Genomic DNA, 20,881 nt, shown 5'->3' on the forward strand with positions numbered 1-20,881 from the left:
AAATAAAATTACCAAATTTTCTGAGAATATGGCAAATTGCTGAGACTATATTAAAGAAAATTTCTAATGCTTTGTTAAAGTTACCACATGTATTTCAAGTCATAAATCATCATGATTTATTATAAAGGATGGACTAATAACTCATTAGTTTAATTGCTTGATTTTATATACCGTTTTAATGATCTTCTTAAGGAAACTTGTATACTTTAAATCTATGATCAACATAATTGGTTAGTAGAATTGGGTAAGATGCATTGATGATCTGCAAGATTTCTTGACTCAGGATTCAAGTCCCATGACAAAAGGAATACTATAATGTAACTAGTCTCAATAGTAACACATGTGGCTAATGATTTGTCTGAAAGGTACTACAAGTAGCACTTATTCATAGCATTGAACTGCAGCTATTCAAATATATATTAATGCCGTTCTTTGATCAAGTAATAAATATCAAAGAAAAAGCTTCCAGAAGCTTTGCAATCATTGGTCTCTTTGATAATTAAGTTATTAAAATTCCAAAAATATTGCTGTAATACAATCTAATGCTTCATTAAGTGAGCTACAATGTGGGGATGGAGAAATCATGGCCTTTCAACATACTCTAGTGTATTCAGTTCATATCTGAAATACCATATTACAGCTATAGATAATTATAAGAGGGAAAAATATTGTCAAATTTCTGTTCATTCTACATTCTCCTTTTGTGAAAACACTCACTCCCACCTTCAATCCATAGGTGAATTCCTGCTGTCAAGGTAGTTGACCAAATCAGTAGATATCAATCCATAGTCTAAGCTAAGCTAATTATATGCTTCCTCTGGGAATTTGGTATTAGGACACAAAGTCTAAATTATTTGTTGGTCAGTTCAACACAACACAAAAAGTGATGTAAAACTGCATCTGAGTCAATCATGCTGGTCTGAGAGGATGTTTTGCTGGAGCAAGAGGACCAGAGAAATCTCTCTTCAGAGAGAGTGGTGATTGAATCTGATCCACTGAGAAAAGCAGAGGTGAAAGAAATCCTGATAGTAAGAAGACACAATAAAGCACAAATGCCTCTATTCCTGGTGGCTTTTATTCCCTGTTAAAATCTTCAAGGAACATGTCTGCCCTTCTCGTGTAGTCTTTGATATATCCATGTAATTTTCTAAGAATTCTCCCCCCCTTTTTTTTGTTTAAACAAACTGTGTTTTGTTCTTTTCTTTAGTACAAAAAATTACCACCTAAATAGAAAAAAAATGGACTAATCCATTTATCCTTCAAACAATAGAAAGTGTGTAAATCAGAGGGCAAGAAGAGGGAAGAGAGTACGGTAACTCTAATGGCTAAAAGGCTTTCACATCATGCTCCAGATTTGAAATAAATAAATACATTTGAATCAAGAGATGGAAGTTCCAGTTAGAGAAATAGATTCAGGCTTAAAATAATGTAAAAATATACCAACATTTTGAGAGTAATCAAAAAAATGAGAAGACCTTCCTCATGCTCTCTAGATTTGTTCTGTTTGGGAGCAAGAATGTCCTGTCCCTTTCAAGTTGTTTCTAGTTGGACTAAGAATCAAATTGACCTGAGACAGATTAATGGGAGAAAATCAAATTTAATAGTGTATGTAACAGGAATCCACACAGACATGGAAATTCCTAAGACAGGCAATATGAGGTGTATAGTCATCCTGAACGGAAGAGAAGGCGTTAGGTGTCTGGGACTTCAGAGGAATGGAATGCAGTATACAGGGCAAGAAGAAGGGCAGATTCTTGGTAATTCCATGTGTGCCCTAACATACCAATGGGTCACTGGGTAAAATTTATCTCTGCTAATAACCCCTATTCTGGGAAGGACCCTCAATTTAGATTCTTCTCTGTAGTTAAGGGAGAGGCAAAAGTTTCTCTTGAGACTGATGAGGGAGCATAAGGTAGGCTGAGAGCAAAATACAAGCTAGCACACACACCCCTCCACCCACCCCAGGTGGGATATGTGTGATATTCCTCAGATATTCCTGGCTGCACAAGGACAAAGGAAAGGAAAGAAAACAAATGGCCAACTGATACAGATCACAGTTATACAGGACATGGGTGTCCATCAGTTTACAAATATCTTAGTAAACTACAAGAAAAAGGGAATCTTATCAATAGCCTCATCTCCAGAAACCTGTAGACTTCAGTTCCTGGAGCCCCGCATCACACCTCTACAGTGATAAGGGGAACGAAGCCAAGAAGGAAATGGCAGGTAAAATTAAATTTCTCTATTACCTGCAGCCCATTGACAGATAAGAGGAAGGCAGGATAAAATGTTTCTCTTGGAACTCCCTACTGTCTTAATGTTAATGCCTTACTAGAGAGAAAACAACCTTAGCTTGACAATAACAAGGCCTCACGTATTTTAGGAGTCCTCTTTAGCATATCAAAGTCCTTTTGGAGGCCTCCCCTTTTTTTTTTTTACCTCCCCCAACTCCATAGTATATAACCAGTCACTCTTCACAATCCCAGTGCAGCTCTTTTTGCCCAGGGGTCCTTTCCCCATACTTTAATAAAATCACCTTTTTGCACCAAAGATGTCTTCAAGAATTCTTTCTTGGTCATTGTCTCTGGACCCCCTTCCATCACCCCAAAACCTCATTAAGTCTGTAGGGTCTCTATTGTCTTCAGCTCAGAATAATCTTCATAATAAAGTCGCCTAGCTTGGGGGGGGTAGCCTGCCATTGGCCCCTACATTTTCTTACCAGGAGTCTTCCAGAAAAGACTGCAGGCATCCACCCTGGAATGTGTTACACTGAGCGAGAAGCTTTCCTGAGTTCTAAGTATGCTATGACTGTAAGTGATGATAAAATGATTCATCTGTTTTGGCCATTTCTGGAGGATGCTTAATGATGTTGCACAGGAAAGATGTAAAAATGAGGAAGCTTATTTTCATTTCAAATGAAAAGAAAAAAAAATCCTTTTCTCCAAAAACTACAAGAAAGAAAAGATCCTTCCCTCCTATAACTGTACAGAGAAAATACATTCATTGTAACAAAGATTGCTCATAATAAAACACTGAGGTCAGAAAGCCAGAGCTGAAACATAGTCATAGTCCTTTCTGGAGAGGATAAATAAAGTTCTGCTTCTATAAACCTGTCCATAAGGAAATTCTAACAATTATCCGATACAGGAATAATGGCTGTGAAGAATAAAGTATCTATTTTGGTCAAGTCTAGAGCCTCTATAGATCAAGGTCTTTCTGGAGCCCCCTACACCTCCCCAAAATAGAGTACAGAGACTCTTCACCTAACCATTTCAATTAAGGATTGTCACTGATGCCTTAGTATAGAATGTGTGGATGTTGATACCAGAATCCACTAAATAGTCTTTGTAACTTGAATTCATTAGTATGTATCAACAAAATGTTTATAGCTCTTCTTGCATAAAATTAGTATTGTGCATCTAATTAAGTCTTCATAGAGTCCTAAATCAGTGAGTCATAAGTTAAATACTAACAATTCTAGTCATTTCCAATGTGTATTTCGGTAGGGGTGATCCTACGCCACCAAGCAATTCTCTAGCACCATCTTGAGATTCAACTCAATCCTGATGCTACCTGGAGATAGCATCAGATCTCACAGGTTAAAGTTTATCCTACAAGACTGTACCCTTCCCTCCAACTTCAGACACGAGTCACAATTCCAGGTTGTTACCTATGCTGCTGACTGACCGACCATAGATTGGAAGTTCCAGCCACCCCTTCCATGGGTTGAAACAATATGCTAGAGCAGATGACAAGACTCAAACATTTTACTTAATAAATTACTGGTTTATTGTAAAAGGATATAACTCAGGAACAGCCAGATGGAAGAGACGCATAGGGCAATGGGGAAAGGGCATGGAGCATTCATAAGTGCTCCCAGTACCTCCATGTGTTCACTAGCCCAGAAGATCTCCAGATTCCATCCTTTTTTGTTTTAATGGAGGCTTCATTACATATTCACAATTGATTAGATCATTGGCCATTGGCAGTTGATTCAGTCTTCAGCCCCCTGTCCCCTCTTCCTCAGGGTTGGTGTGGGGTGTTGTGACTGAAATTTCCAACCCTCTAAGGACATGGTTGAGTCCTTTGGTAACCAACCCCCAATTTTAGGTGTCTGTGTCTCTTCATTAACATAACAAAAGACACCTTGATGGCTCTTACTACTGAGGAAATTCCAAGGGTTTTAGGAGCTCTATGCCAGAAATAGAGACAAAGACCAAATATATATACTTCTTATCACAATATCACAAATACTATCTTGGTTAATTGTACCTTACCAGTCTGTTAGATTCTGTACATGCTTCCCAAGAGTGGGTCTTATGTAAGGAGCATTCTTGTGCGTTTATTTGGCTCTGTCTGGTATAAAACTGGAAAAAAATTCTGAAAAAAATTTTCTGTGATAAAGCAAAATTTTAAGTTTAGGTATATTAAAGAAGACGTTTCTAAAACTAGTCCTTTGGAGATGTGGATTTCTTCCTCAGGCAAACCTCCCACTGAGAACCAGTCCTGGAATGAATTCTTTTGAGGCAGACTCACTTTTTTTGTTTGTTTAAGTTACTTGACAATAATATTAACCCCACTTCTTCCAGCTTTCTGATGAAACATGTTACACATCTCAGAGATAATTTAACTTTACTAAGGGGTGACAGATTTGATAGGACTACGTCAATAAGTTTTTAAAACATATTAAGGAAAGTTTGATCCTGTGAAAGAGTTGGAGTTTACCAGTGGCTTCAAAATCACTGATTCAAAAAGCCAAAGAATAATAGGGCATTTCGTGAGCCTGATGCATATGGACCTCAGGTTACATTTAAGTAACAACATCTCAGTAAGAACGGACTAAAGTGGTTTAATACCTGTAATAAATAATCATCTATTGACCCAAGAACTCTCCTAATCCTGGTGAGATTCCTAACTCAGTCTTACCCTCTCAGTTTTTCACTGCTCAAAATTTTTGTGAATTTCAAACTCTGATAATTGCTTTTCTTGTCATTGCCTTAGGCACTCTGTGACAGCACTGGATAGAGTACAGGAAGTGCAACAGAACTAGTATTTATTTAGTTCCTAACTTGCTCTAGGCTTTAGTGTCTGCAATTTCAGAATGGCCTTTGCAAGGTGAATAGAATTCACCCATTAGGATTTGATAGTGTATGAGCAGTATTTGAGAGTAAATAACATTATTTATTTATTAACTTTAAATTGTTATTAATGCTTCATGTTACTTGCTTTAAAATAGTTCTCATTATTTCTTAGTAAAGAATTTGTGTTGGCAATTTGGTTATGTCAATCATTTTCAGGCTTCTTGACACAAATTTATTTAAATAAAATAAAATGTATTTCATAGTCTTTATTTGGTGTCCTATAATTTACACCATATTTACACTCCTGTCAAATTTTCCATCTTCACAACACATGTTGGAGTACAGGACAGTGTGGGAGAGGACCAAGTCTGAATATCACCTACCTTAGTAGATTATGAGCAAACTCTTCAAAGCAGAAGGACACATATTTTCTACTTTATCTCCTCAGAACCTGGTTGAATTCTTAGCAGAGAATAGGCTCTCATTAAGAGTCTTATGTATGAATATACAATGAGTCATTTCTATTGCCGTTTTATTTTATAGATGCATATAATCACAAGTGCACATTTTTGTGTATTTTAAAATTCTGCCCCAAGTCTCAATTCTGATTTCTAGAACCACATCTTAAAATGTACTTGTTCTTAGGAGCACCTGGGTGGCTCAGTTGGTGAGGCGTCTGACTTTGGCTCAGGTCATGATCTTGCAGTTCACGAGTTTGAGCCCCACATCCAGCTGTGTGCTGGCAGCTCAGAGCCTGAAGCTGCTTTGGATTCTGTGTCTCCCTCTCTCTCTGACCCTCCCCTGCTCACTCTGTATGTCTCTCTTGAAATAAATCAATCAGCTTTTTTAAAAAAAAAGTGCTTGCTCTCACACAGTAGTAGTGGAAGAAGGAGTAGCATCAATACCAGAGTGATTCAGAGTTTTGCCAAATGACTCTTTGCTTTGTAGGAATGGGCGTATAAATAGGGAGGAGTGTTTGGTAAGGAGAGGTTCATCTTATTTGTATTGGTCCAGAAAATATGTGGAATACATAGGATGGCTGAGAGATTAGGAGGAAATAGAGAAAGGTTGGGGTTAGTAGTTATTGTGATATAAAATGAATGGTGGAATTTGGGACCTAAGAGGGTAAAAAGATAGAGATGAGGGACACCTGGGTGGCTCAGTCAGTTGAGCGTCCGACTTTGGCTCTGGTCGTGATCTCGGCGGTCTGTGAGTTCGAGCCCCGCATCGGGCTCTGTGCTGACAGCCCAGAGCCTGGAGCCTCCTTCTCATTCTGTGTCTCCCTCTCTCTGCCCCCCCCCCCCACTCATGCTCTGCCTCTCTCTCTCTCTCTCTCTCTCTCTCTCTCTCTCAAAAATAAACATTAAAAAAATTTTTTTTAAAGAAAAAGATGAAAGAATGATGTGTTTAAGTTTTTTGATATAATGTGTTATAACAAATGTATTGTTAATGTATTCATTTATTTAATAACTGTTTAAAAACCTAATCTATACCAGATGCTATGCTAATTGTTGATAACATAATGTTCAACCCTGGAGATACTATAATAAGCTAAAGGAGCTTATTCTGTAGGGTGTCCTGGGTAATAGCAAGGTTGGAATTGAGGATGTATGTGTGAGTAGCTATAGTTAGAATGGGGCTGAAGATTCCTGGACCTGAAGAAGTGAATAAATTGGAGAGAAGATCTGTAACAGAGAATAAAGGGGGAGTGTTGAATCAGCTGCCCAAAATATGGGGTAAACTTCAGAACAGAAGTTTAGGAGGGTATTATGCTATAGATCCCAGTGATAGAATCTCATAAATTTAGGGATTTTAGCTTGAGGCATGGGCAGTGATCCAGGGAAAAATAGCAATCATGTGCAGACTACCAGTCTTATCCTAACCTGAGTCTTGAGGTAACTAAGGTAAAGAAGGTTGAACGGCCCCTTCAGCAGAAAATTGCAGAGTAAGTAAAGTTCAGTTAAGCTGAGGAAGGGCACTAATCATTTGATGCACTGAGTAAAGATGGCAGAAAAGGAAATCTTGGCAAGGTAGGAAACAGCGCTAGAGGAAGACATTGTGCTCTGTCCTCCATGAAGTAAGAGTTGCTGGATTTTTCCAATCATGTATTTTCACTCTTGAGCTACATGAGTGTATCTAGTGGACTCAGTTTTGTTAGTTAATACTGAATTAAATTCTCTGGAAGAAAGAATTTCTTTCTTTAAAAAAAATGTACATCTCAATCAAAATGCCTATCCAGTATGTTTTTAGCATTTCACAAATGCAAATAGAGTTAGAACGGTTGTACAGTTTTGCACCCTAGGTGGTATTTGTAACTGTGTGAAAAAGCATGAGTATTTTAGGTGTAACAAAATCTGCCTTTGACCTTTTGAATATTTTACCACATCCTTGTCCTTTTCAAAATGACTACCCGTTTTTAATTCCAAAAATTTACTGAGGTTGAGGCACATTTTAATATATTCAACCTGTTCTTGTTAGGACAAACTTAAAACATTATGTGTTCTGAACTGCAAGGCACCATAGTGACCAACTAAGACTATAATACCGTGGCATTTTTCTCGAATTTAGGCCATCTCCCAAAACAATTTTAGGAAAACAAGCAGTTCAGTGTGGATGGTATTTTGTTTTCTAGATTTTTCCGCCAAAACAAAGCCATTTTGTGAGAGGGAATAAGTTCAAGTATATGAAAAAATATCTGGTCATTATTTTAAATTAGACACAATTACATTTCAGTTTTGTTAGTAGAACAGACTGGTTTTTAAAGTCGTGTTATAAATTACAGCTGCAGTGAATCTTTGTCATAGATGGCATGGCAGCTTACCGCAGTGATTAGGAGGACATATCGGGACACACTGCTCTGCCTTGGGACTTCATCTTCATTTCTTACCAGGTGTTAGAGATGTCTCTCCAGTTTTTTTCTCTGTTAAATAGTGTTACCATATACCTTTATACATGCATTTGTGTGTGTGTGAGCTAGTAACATAGAAAGCATTTTAAAACTCGAGGAATTAAAAGTACATAATATTATATAAGCCAAAGAAGTAAGTATAAATATAAGAAAGGAAGGAAACCAATTTGTGAGTGCTTAACATGTATAAAGCTTGTATGTTGCATTGTTTAATCTTCAGAACAGTCTTCTGGGGTATGATCTCATTTAAGAAATTAGGAAACTGTGGATAAGTGTTTTAAGTTTTTTTTGTCAAGATCTCACGCTGGTAAATGTCCTAGATGGAATTCAAATCATGATCTAAAACCAAAATATATAGTCTTTGCATTTTATATAGTCTAAAAACCAAAATATATAGTCTTTGCATTTCTCCACACTAACAAACCTTGGTTGTATAAAATGGAACATTTTAAAATGAGATTTCTTGAACGTCAATTAGGTATACTATCACAAGGTTTTTTGTTTGGCTTCTATTCCTTTCCAGTATTTTTTACAGTACTGGAGATACTCACAAGGAGGAAACGTTTCTTTCCTGTTCTCCAGTTTGCCTACAAACAGAGCCACATTGTTCATTTTCCCCCAAGCCTATTCACTAGTCCCCCTCACCCCTTTATCCACGGTTTTGCTTCCTATACTTTCAAGTTATCTGCAGTCAACCGTGGTTCAGAAGCACATGATTCTCCTTCTTACATATCCTCAGTAGGTCACTAGTAGCTTAACACTGTGTCACAATGCCTACATCATTCAGCTCACTTCATCTCATTACGTAAGCATTTTATCAGCTCACATCATCACAAGAAGAAAGGGGAATACACTATGGTAAAATATTTTGAGGGAGAGACCACATTCATAGAAGTTTTATTATAGTGTACTGTTATAGTTGTATTTTACTATTATTGTTAATCTCTTACTATGCCTAATTTATAAATTAAATTTTATCATAACTGTGTGTGTATAGGAAAAAGCATAGTACATATAGGGTTTAGTAGTATCAGTGGTTTCAGGTATTCCCTGGCGGTCTTGAAATGTATCTTCCCCTTGAATAAGGGGGGACTACTATAGTCCAACCAGGTCATGGACAGAGAGATATATTGGAAATTCCTTGCATTCTTGCTTCAGTGTTGCCTACAGGATGAAGTAGAAATAATACAGAATACTAGCATTTATTAGAAATACTAGTGTTTCATTTCATTTCATCATGACGCAGAGTCTTCCTCTACCCTGTGAATCTGGGTGTGGTCCCATGGCTGTTGGGATCACATTAGCAAACATGATTTAGGCAGAAGAATGAAAAGTGCCTGTTAGTTGGAGCTTCACTTCTGTGGCTGCTTGGAACATGTATTATATCACGTATACAAGACTGGACTAGCCTCCTGGAGGCTGAGAGACCACAGGAGGGAGACCATCTTAGCCACCCCAGTCAGGGTTTCATAGACTAAGAAACATGTAGGTAAGACCATTTTAAACCCAGCTAGTCTATACTGGAGGAAATGTCAACTTAACCCCTGAATTGTGAGAAATAATAAATACTTGTTGGTTTAGATACTAAATTTTGGAGTTATTTGTCATGTGGCAAAGTCTTTCTGATATGACAGACATGTGCTGGATACTTTGCTTGTCACTTTGGGGGGTTCAGAGATGAGTAAGTCTTTGTCATCCTAATATTGGAAAAGATAGCACAGAAAAATAACTAAAATTCACGTTGGAGTTAGGGAGTGATGGAAACTTATTGTTCACTTCAATCTCAAAGTCAGTGTAAAGAAAGAAGAATGTTTTCAGAGAATTGTGGAACTCGATTTTCGAGGCATAAGGAGCATTACCCCAATTCTCAAATTCTGTGGATGAGAAAATGGAGTCAGGGTGGTCATGGCAGTGACAGACACTCATCCAACCAACAGTTTAGGTTTCTATTGTTGGGTACCATTAGATAGATGGCTGCCTTTGGATTAAAGAAGAAATGTTTCTCTTTTTTCTTATTCTCCAGTCCTTCCTGGGAAACCCCACACTCTGCCCACCTGAAAAGAACCTGGCCCATTCTGTCCACCATGGAATTCAAAAAGAAAGAATGTTGCATGATGGAGGATATCGGGTGAAGGAGCCAGCAGTTCACCACTGCACAGTGCTCATAGATGTGCTGGGTCAGAAACAGAGAGACACTAAGGCCCTGAGGCTGCTCTTCAAGGCAAATGCTCCAGGAACAGGCAGAAATAGTCCCTTGGGACAAATTTTAGACACTTCGCAGATTCTGGGAGGAATGAGTCATGAGGATGTGCAATGGAAAACACATCTGGGTTGCTGAGGCCTTGGACCTTGGGAGACATTAGATTGGGGCCCTGGCATTCCATGGCAGAAGCTGGGGTCACTGTCTTGAGCCCTTAGTGCTCTGGGAAAGCTATAGGATTTTACTCCAGAGCAAGCGCAATTGACCCTCGCATTCTGGCTTGGGTGGGTCCCACACACAGCAGGGCCAGAGTGAAGTCCCTGCACCTGGCCTGATTTCTGGGGCAGGTGAACCTACACTGTGACTGAGCGGGGGAATAAAGAGGCATCCACAAGCACTGGGGATTTTGTAGTGGCTACTGTGAGTTCACGACCTTCTAGAGAGTCTGGGAGGAAGGGTCCTAGGCGCTGAGGTCCCAGGTGTTTTTCATCCCAGGACTTCCCTGCCAGTGTTCTGGATCTCTTAAGATCCCATGACAAGGGGCTTCAGCTGCGCGCATCCAGCCTGATTCCGGCATTCTCTGCCCCACCACTCATGCTCAGCGCATCCCTTCCCATCCTCTTCCTGCAAAACCCAAGTATGATTCTTTTCCTCCTAATTCATTTCTTCATTCACTTATTTATTTGTTCATCCTCTTCAAATTCCTTAGCCTAAATTATCCATTTTTAGGTGACCTGCTTCCTGCTTTCCTCAGCAACTTCGTCTCCTGTTAACTCTCTGTCGAACCAGGATGCTTAGAACTTCTGTTTGCTCACCTGGTCTACACTCAGAGTCCTCTCTGCTTGGCCAGTTCCTAGAAGCTGCCAAGTCGTGGAGCTAATCATGTTAAAGATTCAGCATCCCACACAAGCACAGCCTTCCTTCAAGGGGTTATTCATAAGCTTGGATTTATATTTTTGTCTTTTTCCTGATGAAGTCTCCCAGGAATTAGTGAGGATAGTATCTGCCACTACTTTTCCTCCTGACCACTTGGTGTCTCAGCCTTCTAGCAGTAAGAAGGGACAGGGCCAGTCCCAGGAGAGGGTCGGAGTAAACGGGGGGGAATTAGAGGGAGGAGTATGTGAAGGGGAGATTCACTGTCTCCTGGCAATGACTTGGCCACTTTTTCTGTGCTGTTAATGTACAGCTATTCATTTTATTGTTTGGTAATATTTTCATTTTTAAGTCATTTTGACAGCAATATGTTTAAAAAACTAAAGCACATATTTAATGAAAAAATGAATACATTTTTGTTTTTCAGTATTGTTGATACTCCATGTTTAACTTAAAATGTTTGTGAACATATAGCATCCATCCACCAATGGCACCAAAGTGATAACATTGATAATATAGAGAGCAGACAACACAAATCTGCTTAAGAAACTTCCCCATTTCAGAACTTATTATTTTAGGATGGTGACCAAAGACAATGATTTAACACTTGTATCTACAAAGGTCAATTTGCCTATCACTTTAGTGACACGACTTTTAGGTTAAATAACTCTTCTTCATGAATACTACTTTTGCTCATTATGACTTCATGTTTTCTTGTGTATGTACATAGAATGAATTGATAGCTATCAATGCATTAGCAAAAGGGCATTTGCTCAGTGATATCACTTTTAGGTCAATATCGTCACTTCCTTGAAATAGAAACCAGTGAATTTTAACATTGATTGCATTTTTTCATCCAATTCATGGAAGAAAAGAAAGCTTTCACAAGTTAATTCTCTCAAAAGTGACATTACTGGAAGACGTATCAGTTGATTCAGGAGTTAAAATGAAGTTAAAATGATTTGTTTTGTGCTGATTATATAAGTACAGATTTTGGTAGTTCAGAGCATCATAGTTAAAAAAATGTTCTTAATAAATTAAAGCATTTATGGGGCAGAAATGAATTCATAATGTATCCAAAAAAGTTGAAATGCATTACCAATTTACATGGAAGCAAAAATAATTAAAATAAACAAGTGACATTGTATATAGTAACTGGACTTCAAGTTGTTTCCTAATGAAGCCATGTTGCTTAGTGCTGATCTTTGGGAGAACATTTCAGTCTAAATGCTTTCTTAGTATAGACCACTGTTAGAAAATTTTGGTTTCTTTTTTTTTTAATCAATTAAAAATCTTTAATAAAAGTATTCAACAGTTAGTGCACAAAAACTTAAGCTTTATCAAATTGAATTTTTGAAAAAAAAAAGCTTGCAAATAGAGAGGCATTGAAATTTATCCCTACAAAAGCAAGGGATGTACTAAAGAAATGGAACTATGAGAAATTCAAATGATGGATGAATTTTGAAATTCTTTAACTGTGCTTTGGAATATCTCCACTTATGAGAGGAATCTTTGAAGTTGTATTTGTAGCTTAAATTGATATTCTATACTGCACTGGGTTGAGATTTAGAAGGCTTATGATTGAAAAAAAAAAGAAGGCAGCCTTGACTTTTTAGAATCTAAATTTAGTGAAACATTAAAAAAAATAAATTTGGGGGGGTTCTTAACCATAACTTAATGAAATGAATTTATCTGGAAGTAAAAATATTTGAAAAAATTTATAACATTATTTTAGTGCCTCCTTTTACTCTCAAAACTCCTGATGTAGATGATAAATTATATGGTCACTCCACATATAAGGAACTAGAAGATTGCTAGGGTGCCCCCCTAGGGTGATATGAGTGTGTCTTGTAGGCATCAACTGGAGACACTGGAAACAGAAAAGTGAATAAAAACTTTCTTTCTTCCCGTAGGTCACAGTCCAAGGGAAGAAAAAATATTCATAACTTGGTGTTATTTGTATGTTGGAAACATACACAAAGCAAGTAATAGGCTATAATGGCTAGAGTGGGTATTGCAAATACATTGGCAACTTGATTGTAGAGTGGAATGTAGAGCTTTTAGAGAGTTGGCCATCCTGCTGTATATTTCTGAAAGAAGTTCTCTGGTGTCAAAGAAAAATTGCACTGGCTAGAGATAAATGTACAAGGAAAACTTGATTCAAGACTATTGCAAGAGGACTAGAGATTGAACTGAACTTTTTTGGGAAAAAAAAAAAAGGTGCCTGGCTTTGGGAGGTGCCTGGCTGGCTCAGTCCATGAACATACAACTCTTAATCTTGGGGTTGTGAGTTCAAGCCCCATATTTGGTGTAGAGATTACTTAAAATCTAGGGCACATGGGTGGCTCAGTTGATTAAGCGTCTGACTCTTGATCTCGGCTCAGGTCATGATCTCACAGTTGGTGAGATTGAGCCTCATATCAGTTTCTCCGATGATAGTACAGAGCCTCTTTGGGATTCTCTTTCTCCCTTTTTCTCTGGCCTTTCTGCACTCACACACATCCCCACTTTCTCTCTCAAAATAAATAAATAAACTTTTTAAAAAAATCTAAAAAAAAATGGGAGAGTTTTTCACACTGAAGCAATCTAGTAGAGAAGTACTAGATGATGTTGGTGGTGCGGAGATAGATCATGATTAGATCATCTGTGTTTGCTAATTGGCATTTATGTTAGGCTCCCACCCTCGCACTGAAACTGGGAGTTAGGGGCTTTGGCTGTATCTTTCTTGATGATTTCTTTTCCAAGCGATAGCCCTCAGGACCTTGAGAAAGACTTTCCTGAGTTGTAAAAGTGGCAAGAGGCTGGGAGGAGATTTGCATTTCAGAGAGACAGAGAATTTATAATGTCAAGTTTTCAAAAGTACATGGTCTAGGTAAAGGAAATCAGGGTCATAATGAGAAAGGAACTTGTCTAAAGTTCAGTCACACAGGAGAATCTTAAGGCCGTCTTAGTGAGTGGACCTATCACTGTGTATTTGACTCTCAACTTAAAGGAAGATAAGGAAAACTGACTTTTCTTTTCTAGATTGACTCCTTAACTGCTTTTCCTCGTGGAGCCAGCTTATTCTCACCTGAAGGATAGATCCTAATGAGGTTTGTTGGGCCATTTATGTCTGATCACAGGATTTTAAGATTAAGTGTGAATAAATAAATGCTTTTCATGCTTTTATAGTCATCTTGGGAATAGGCTTTTCCCCTTGGAAAAGCTTCCAGGGTTCCTCTATTAACAAAGATCTTTTTCACACAGTAAAGCCAATGAAAGTGTACTTTTTTGCAAATAGGATGACAATGACAGGATCTAACATCTGCTTTAAAAGACACAGTGACACACAGTAGCTCCAAACTAAATTTCATCTACCCACTAAATCTTAGCTTTGTTGCAGAGGAAGCATGACTAAAACCATAGCCTTAGTTTGTTCCCAAAGCTTGGATGTCCAATAAAGATGCCAAAAATGTTTTAATATTTATCTTTGATATTTGAAAGAAAGCCACATTTACTGATGGTATTTTAACATCTTTACTAATTGCCTTCAACATGTTAAAAATGCAACCTTTAACAATTATCTTTCTTTTGGAAGGTATTTTGTGCTTTTGAATAAGGAGTAAAATATACAAGAATGAAATGAGGTGGTGTAATATTTCAGTCACACTTCTTGCTTTTCTTGCTGTGTGATTTTGCTCAAGTTCTTTAACTTCTATGAGTTTCACAACTTTCTATGAGGTTTTCTGAGCTCAAATGTAGCTGATGAATTTCTGTATTCTTAAAAAACAAAGTATTTGAAGATGCTCGTATCAAGCAATTACATTACTATTCATTTGTGAGTGAACCTTTTCCAGAGCATCTGAAGAGATGATGACTGTTTCTTGCCTTGGTATTCACTAGCACTAACCCTTGGCTAAAGTTTTGGTGGGCAGTATCATAGCTTGAGTAGCCACCAGTGAAGGTATTCGGGTAACTTCAGAAGATTAATGCATGCATGCATGCATTTATTCAGAAATTAGGTATTGAGTGCCTGCTATTTAACCAGCACTGCAGTAGGTGTCAGGAATAGACAACAGCTGACTCTTTACTAAGTCCTGCTGGTACCAGGATATGGTTTAAGGACTTCATTTTTTACCCATTTACTCCTCAGTACTTATCATCAGGTAGATATTATTGATATCCCCATTTTGTAGAAAAGAAAATTGAGGGACACGAGGGTGCCTCAGTATGTTGAGCTTCTGACTCTTGATCTTGGCTTAGGTCATGATCTCACAGTTGATGAGACAGAGCTCTGCTTCAGGCTCTGCGCTAACTGCGTGGAGCCTGCTTGGGATTCTTTCTCTCCCCCTGTCTCTGCCTCTCATCTCCTTGTGTGTGCTCATGTGTGTGCTCTCTCTCTCCTTCTCTCTCTCATTCTCTGTCTCTCTCAAATAAATATTTTTTTAAAAAAGAAAATTGAGATAGAAATTAAATAACTCAGTCATGATGACATTGGCTAGCAAAGCCAGGATCTAGGCAGTCTGGCTCTAAATGCTTTTGAGCATCACTCTATAATGTTTCTTCTCAAATAATCATAAGCAAAATAGACATGGTACTTGGCTTTCACTAGTGGTGGAGAAAGAAATTAATCAAATAATCACAATGGATAGATGATTATAAAATAAAATGGGGTATGTCCAGGACTAGTATTATTATATAGAGAGATCCTAATATATGAAGGAACATAAAGAATATGAGAAATTGGAGGAAGGCCAAAGTGGCTGCGACACAGAGAATTAGGGGAGGAATGTTCTAAAGTATTGCCATAGAGATAAGGCTCTTTGGCATCAGGCCGAAGGAGACCCCTGTTCCAGTTCTGGCCTTGCCACTTCTTGGCTAGTACTTTGGGCTAGGGACTTAACCTCTCTGAGCTGGTTCTTTACTTTAGAAATAGAGATAATAATAGAATCTGCCTCAAAAAGTTGCTAAAAGCAACAAATGAAATATTTTGTGTATAACACTTAGCATAATGCTTGGCACACATGTAATATCTAAATAATGTTTAGTTATTATAATTATCTTAAATACTAAAAATGGTTACAATTTTAATTCCTCATACTGAATCTAATTCTTTTCCTTAGCCTGAATTGATGCTCTGTAGTTTATACTCTTAATTTCCATAGAGCAAGATGTGAGCTAAACTATTCTGCTTTTTTTTTTACCAGACTGTGGGCTAGAAAAAATATTTTTTTAATGTTTATCTCTGAGAGAGGCAGAGAGAGAGAGAGAGAGAGCAAGGGAGGGACAGAGAGAGAGGGAGACACAGAAACCAAAGCAGGCTCCAGGCTCTGAGCTGTCAGCGCAGAGCCCAACGTGGGGCTCAAACCCACAAACTGTGAGATCATGACCTGAGCCGAAGTCACAAGCTTAACTGATGAAATCACCCAGACGCTCCTAGAAAAAAAATATTTTAAAAGATAGCATAAAATTAAAAAATAGGCTAGTTGTCATGAAAACCCTAGCACCATCACCTGCACATATGCACACATGCCTGTGGGTGTGTGTGTGTGGGTGTGTGTGTGTGTTTACACGTGTGCATACACATGTACTCTGGTGCAGATACCCTTCTATATATACTCTAGTATATATAGACCACACCAGTAAATTTGCCACAGACCAGGTCACTCATATTATTACCTACAGCACAGTTAAGTTGAATCCCCAAATCAGTGGTTTCACTGGTTTAGAGTCACCAAAGCAACCCAAGGAAAACTAGACAAACAAATTTCTAAGTTTAGCTTCAGGGATTGTTCACAGCAGTGACTATCATTCTAAGGAATGCTGTGGGTTAGTGGATTGCCCACACAGGTGGCACATTTCCTCCATTATACAAGACTAAGGTAGTTAGGGGGATTCATAAAAACTCAGTGGCAATGTAATTCTTTATTTGATTTGTTCTATGTGAATGGAAGAAAGGAAGATTTCTCTTTTGTAATCAGGAAGAAGCTAGCAATTATACTGAATTCACTTCTCAAAAAGACAAGTCACGGGGCGCCTGGGTGGCTCAGTTGGTTGAGAGTCCAACTTTGGCTCAGGTCATGATCTCACAGTTCGTGGGTTCGAGCCCTGCATCAGGCTCTGTGCTGACAGCTCAGAGCCTGGAGCCTGCTTCAGATTCTGCGTCTCCCTCTCTCTCTGCCCCTCCCCCACTCACGCTCTGTCTCCCTCTGTCTCAAAAATAAATAAACATTAAAAAAAATTAAAAAAAAAAGACAAGTCGCCAAGCTTACCCAGTGGCAGAGGTAGTGCAAGCCTATTGGACAACCCTGAACAACAGGCTTTTTTCAGTGGATGGGGAAATCAGACAACTTTCTGTATGAGTTATCATCTTACTGAGTCCTCTGTAATGAATGCCTGAAGAAGAATTGATTGATAGCACAAAGCAAGAACGTGTAGAAGCAGCCAAGTAAGTGGTTGAAGAGGGAGTCTGAGGAAACAATATTCATAGGAAGCGAGGAGTGCTGGCAATCGGGGCCCCTGGGAAGATGCCATAACAAGATTTGGCCCAGAGCTGTGTCATTAAAAATCTTTTTAGGTGACTCCTTGGCAGAAGTTCCTTCGTTTCCTGTTTCCTGCAGGTATCCAAGCTGGGCCTTTCAAGAGGCTGATGTCATCTCAATAGTCATGTCATCTAAAGAGCAACCAGGAGCACTATGAAAAACAGTAAAAATAAAACCATGTATTGTCTCTATTTGAGTGTCTGATCTAATTAAGAAGCTTTGCAAGTTCAAGAACTTCACAGTGCTACCAGGAAGATTTGCATGTGGCTGATGACTTTTGTGTACCTTTCTGCTGTCTCCATCATAGGTTCATCGTGCATCTGGTCACATCTCCTTACTGTCTCTGTGCTACCAGTCAAGTCATGGGAGAGAACATAGGGCATAGCTCATTTCGTGGCCCCACGTTCATGAGGTTCTTCAGTTAACTACTCTAAATACAGTCAAGATGAAGTTCATGTTTAGAACAACCAACCAGAAACTCAGGGTAGTAATTTTAAGTAGTAAACACTGTGTGGACCTTTGACAATTCCAGTTTAAGTGGACTATCTTTTCTTTTGTTAAAAGGGAAAACTTTCTTCCCATGTGTTTTTGGAAATTGCTGATTATTGTGTTTAGCTATCTAAATTGTCTATAAAGCCAAATCAGTTTTTGCTACAGTTATTATCAGTAGAGTACTAAAATATAGATATATCTGGGTTTTTCAATAGCTAATTGCTTTCTATAACTATTTTAAAAATGAATATGATTTTAATAGAAAATTTTGCTTTTAGTAATATTTGATGTTTCATTGTATTGAAGATAATGGGCATACTTGTTTTTAAAAGGGGATGTAAGTCTGCTGAAGATTTGAACTTCATTGTTTCTGAAATGTGTACTTACTGATTAATTCAATTTTGAATCAAAGTAATTTATCACTTTTATAAATTAAATGACTTTCTCTTTCCTCTGAAACAATGAAGTTGTTAATCTAATGGTGCTGCAATATAATGATCTCTTTCAAAAGAACACTCTAGGCAGTTTAATTCTGATATGCTGCCAGAACCCAGGAAATTTGATTAATTTACAATATGCATATAAGTGACCTGTAAAATTATGACCAAAAAAGCACTCTAACTTGCCAAACTGATTGGCTTTTCATTATCTGTCCAAAATATCGTTTGAATAATTTTGATAATAGTATAAAGAGATCTTTATAGACTCTTATCATGATGCAATTCCTCATGATTTTGTCTGTGATTGTTATAAATGTTATTGACAATGATAGAGACCATTTTGGCAATTGCCATATGTCAGGCATTATTTTTAAAAACTGAGACTGAGTAGTACTGAAGGACATTACTTTGGATTCACACGAACCATGTTTTTCATTATAACTTTAAGGAGTATATCTTTATTACATTACATAGTCACCAAAATAAAGCTTATTCATGTCTTTTTCAGGCAAAACCTTCTGTAACCTCTGAGAACTCAGTTTCCATGTTTGAAAAACGAAGATGGTAACACCGATTACATAGGAATATTATTATGATAGGGAATTTATGCACAGCACTAAGCAGAGTTTTTGGAAAATTAAATTAGTGAAAAGCAGATCAAATCTACTTAAAAAAACTTAAGTTCAGGGTGCCTGGGTGGCTCAGTCATTTGAGTGTCTAACTTGATTTCAGCTCAGGTCATGATCTCATGTTTCATGGGTTCGAGCCTTGCGTCTGGCTCCACACTGTCAGAATCCCTGCTTGAGATTCTCTCTCCCTTTCGCTCTTTGCTCACACCCCCTCTCTAAATAAATAAATAAATAAATAAATAAATAAATAAATAAATAAATAAATAAATAAAGTAACTAAGTTCAAAAGCAATTACTTGCGGAAAAAAAAAGCATTTGGGCTTGAATTGTTCAAATAATAATACTAATATTCCATTTCAGTTATTTTACATATATGTGGCATTTGGCAAGTTGGCAGTTTTAAAGTTTTAACTTCTAGAATTTATTTGTGTTGAATTATATGCTGAAGACTCATCCTGCTCAGTAGTTTTAAGTTGGTTCATCATACATGTGCTGCCTGGAGAGGTCATTATATATTTTGGGGAATAACTTGTTTGGCTATCCTACATATAGTTAATCATTAAAATACTTGAAATAATTATTAATAAGCTTCTACATGCTAAGATTGAATACTGAAATTATATTACTATACTTTTCAGTGTGATTTTACTAACATAATTCCATTGAAATTCAAAATTACTGAGATGTAGACAGATATATATGTATATACTTTTTTTTTTTAATTTTTTTTTTCAACGTTTATTTATTTTTGGGACAGAGAAAGACAGAGCATGAACGGGGGAGGGGCAGAGAGAGAGGGAGACACAGCATCAGAAACAGGCTCCAGGCTCTGAGCCATCAGCCCAGAGCCCGACGCGGGGCTCGAACTCACAGACCGCGAGATCGTGACCTGGCTGAAGTCGGACGCTTAACCGACTGCGCCACCCAGGCGCCCCATGTATATACTTTTTTAGAGGAAAACATTTTCTGGTGTTCAGAAAAATAACAGTTGGTATAAGTTACTTGAGAACTAAGAAGCAAAGGTGACTAATTGGCTCCGTATGCAAAGCTCTTATCCCATTGTTTATGGGATTCTGCTTCTTTATCCTTGGAAAATTACTGAGATGTGTATATATATATATATATATATATGTGTGTGTGTGTATATATATATATATATATATGTTTACGAGGAAAAATTTTCTGGTATTTAGAAAAATAACAATTGGTATAGGTTACTTGAGAACTAAAAAGCGTAGGTGACTAATTGTCTCCATATGCAAAGCTCTTATCCCATTGTCTGCTTCTTTATCCTTGGAAGACAGGTATGGGAAGAGAATGAAATTCTATGAGAAAGGAAACAAACAAAAAAGAGGATAAAATTTTGCATTTATCATTGAAGAGTTATCAATAAAACTATGAACCATGGTACTATCAATATGTATGTAGTAAGAATATATGTCTTTTGGTTCTATTGACAGGCTCTCTAATTAGAACAGAATTCCTTTCCTATTCTCTTCCCATACCATTATTTACTTGGTAATTATAGATATCTGAAAATCAGAGGCCCTCAATACAAAATCCTAAACATGAGAAATTACATTATGGCATATTACACAAATTACCTTATTATGTTTTGCACTTTTGATTTCCACTTTATAATTTTTGACTTCCATGAAGATTTCAGAGTTTTATAAATTGAAATACCTACTATATATGAGCAAAACTGGGACTGCCATCAAGCAAACAGGAGCAATT

At 37.6% G+C, this 20,881-nt stretch overlaps 1 long non-coding RNA gene across 1 annotated transcript in view; it reads left to right on the forward strand.

The window, feature by feature from the left end:
• LOC123385741 overlaps positions 1 to 20,881 on the forward strand; it is a 527,360-nt gene that overhangs the window by 48,613 nt on the left and 457,866 nt on the right. The gene's annotated exons all lie outside the window — the stretch shown is intronic.

This window comes from Felis catus, chromosome A1, assembly GCF_018350175.1.
Source record: "Felis catus isolate Fca126 chromosome A1, F.catus_Fca126_mat1.0, whole genome shotgun sequence".
Lineage (NCBI taxonomy): Eukaryota > Metazoa > Chordata > Mammalia > Carnivora > Felidae > Felis > Felis catus.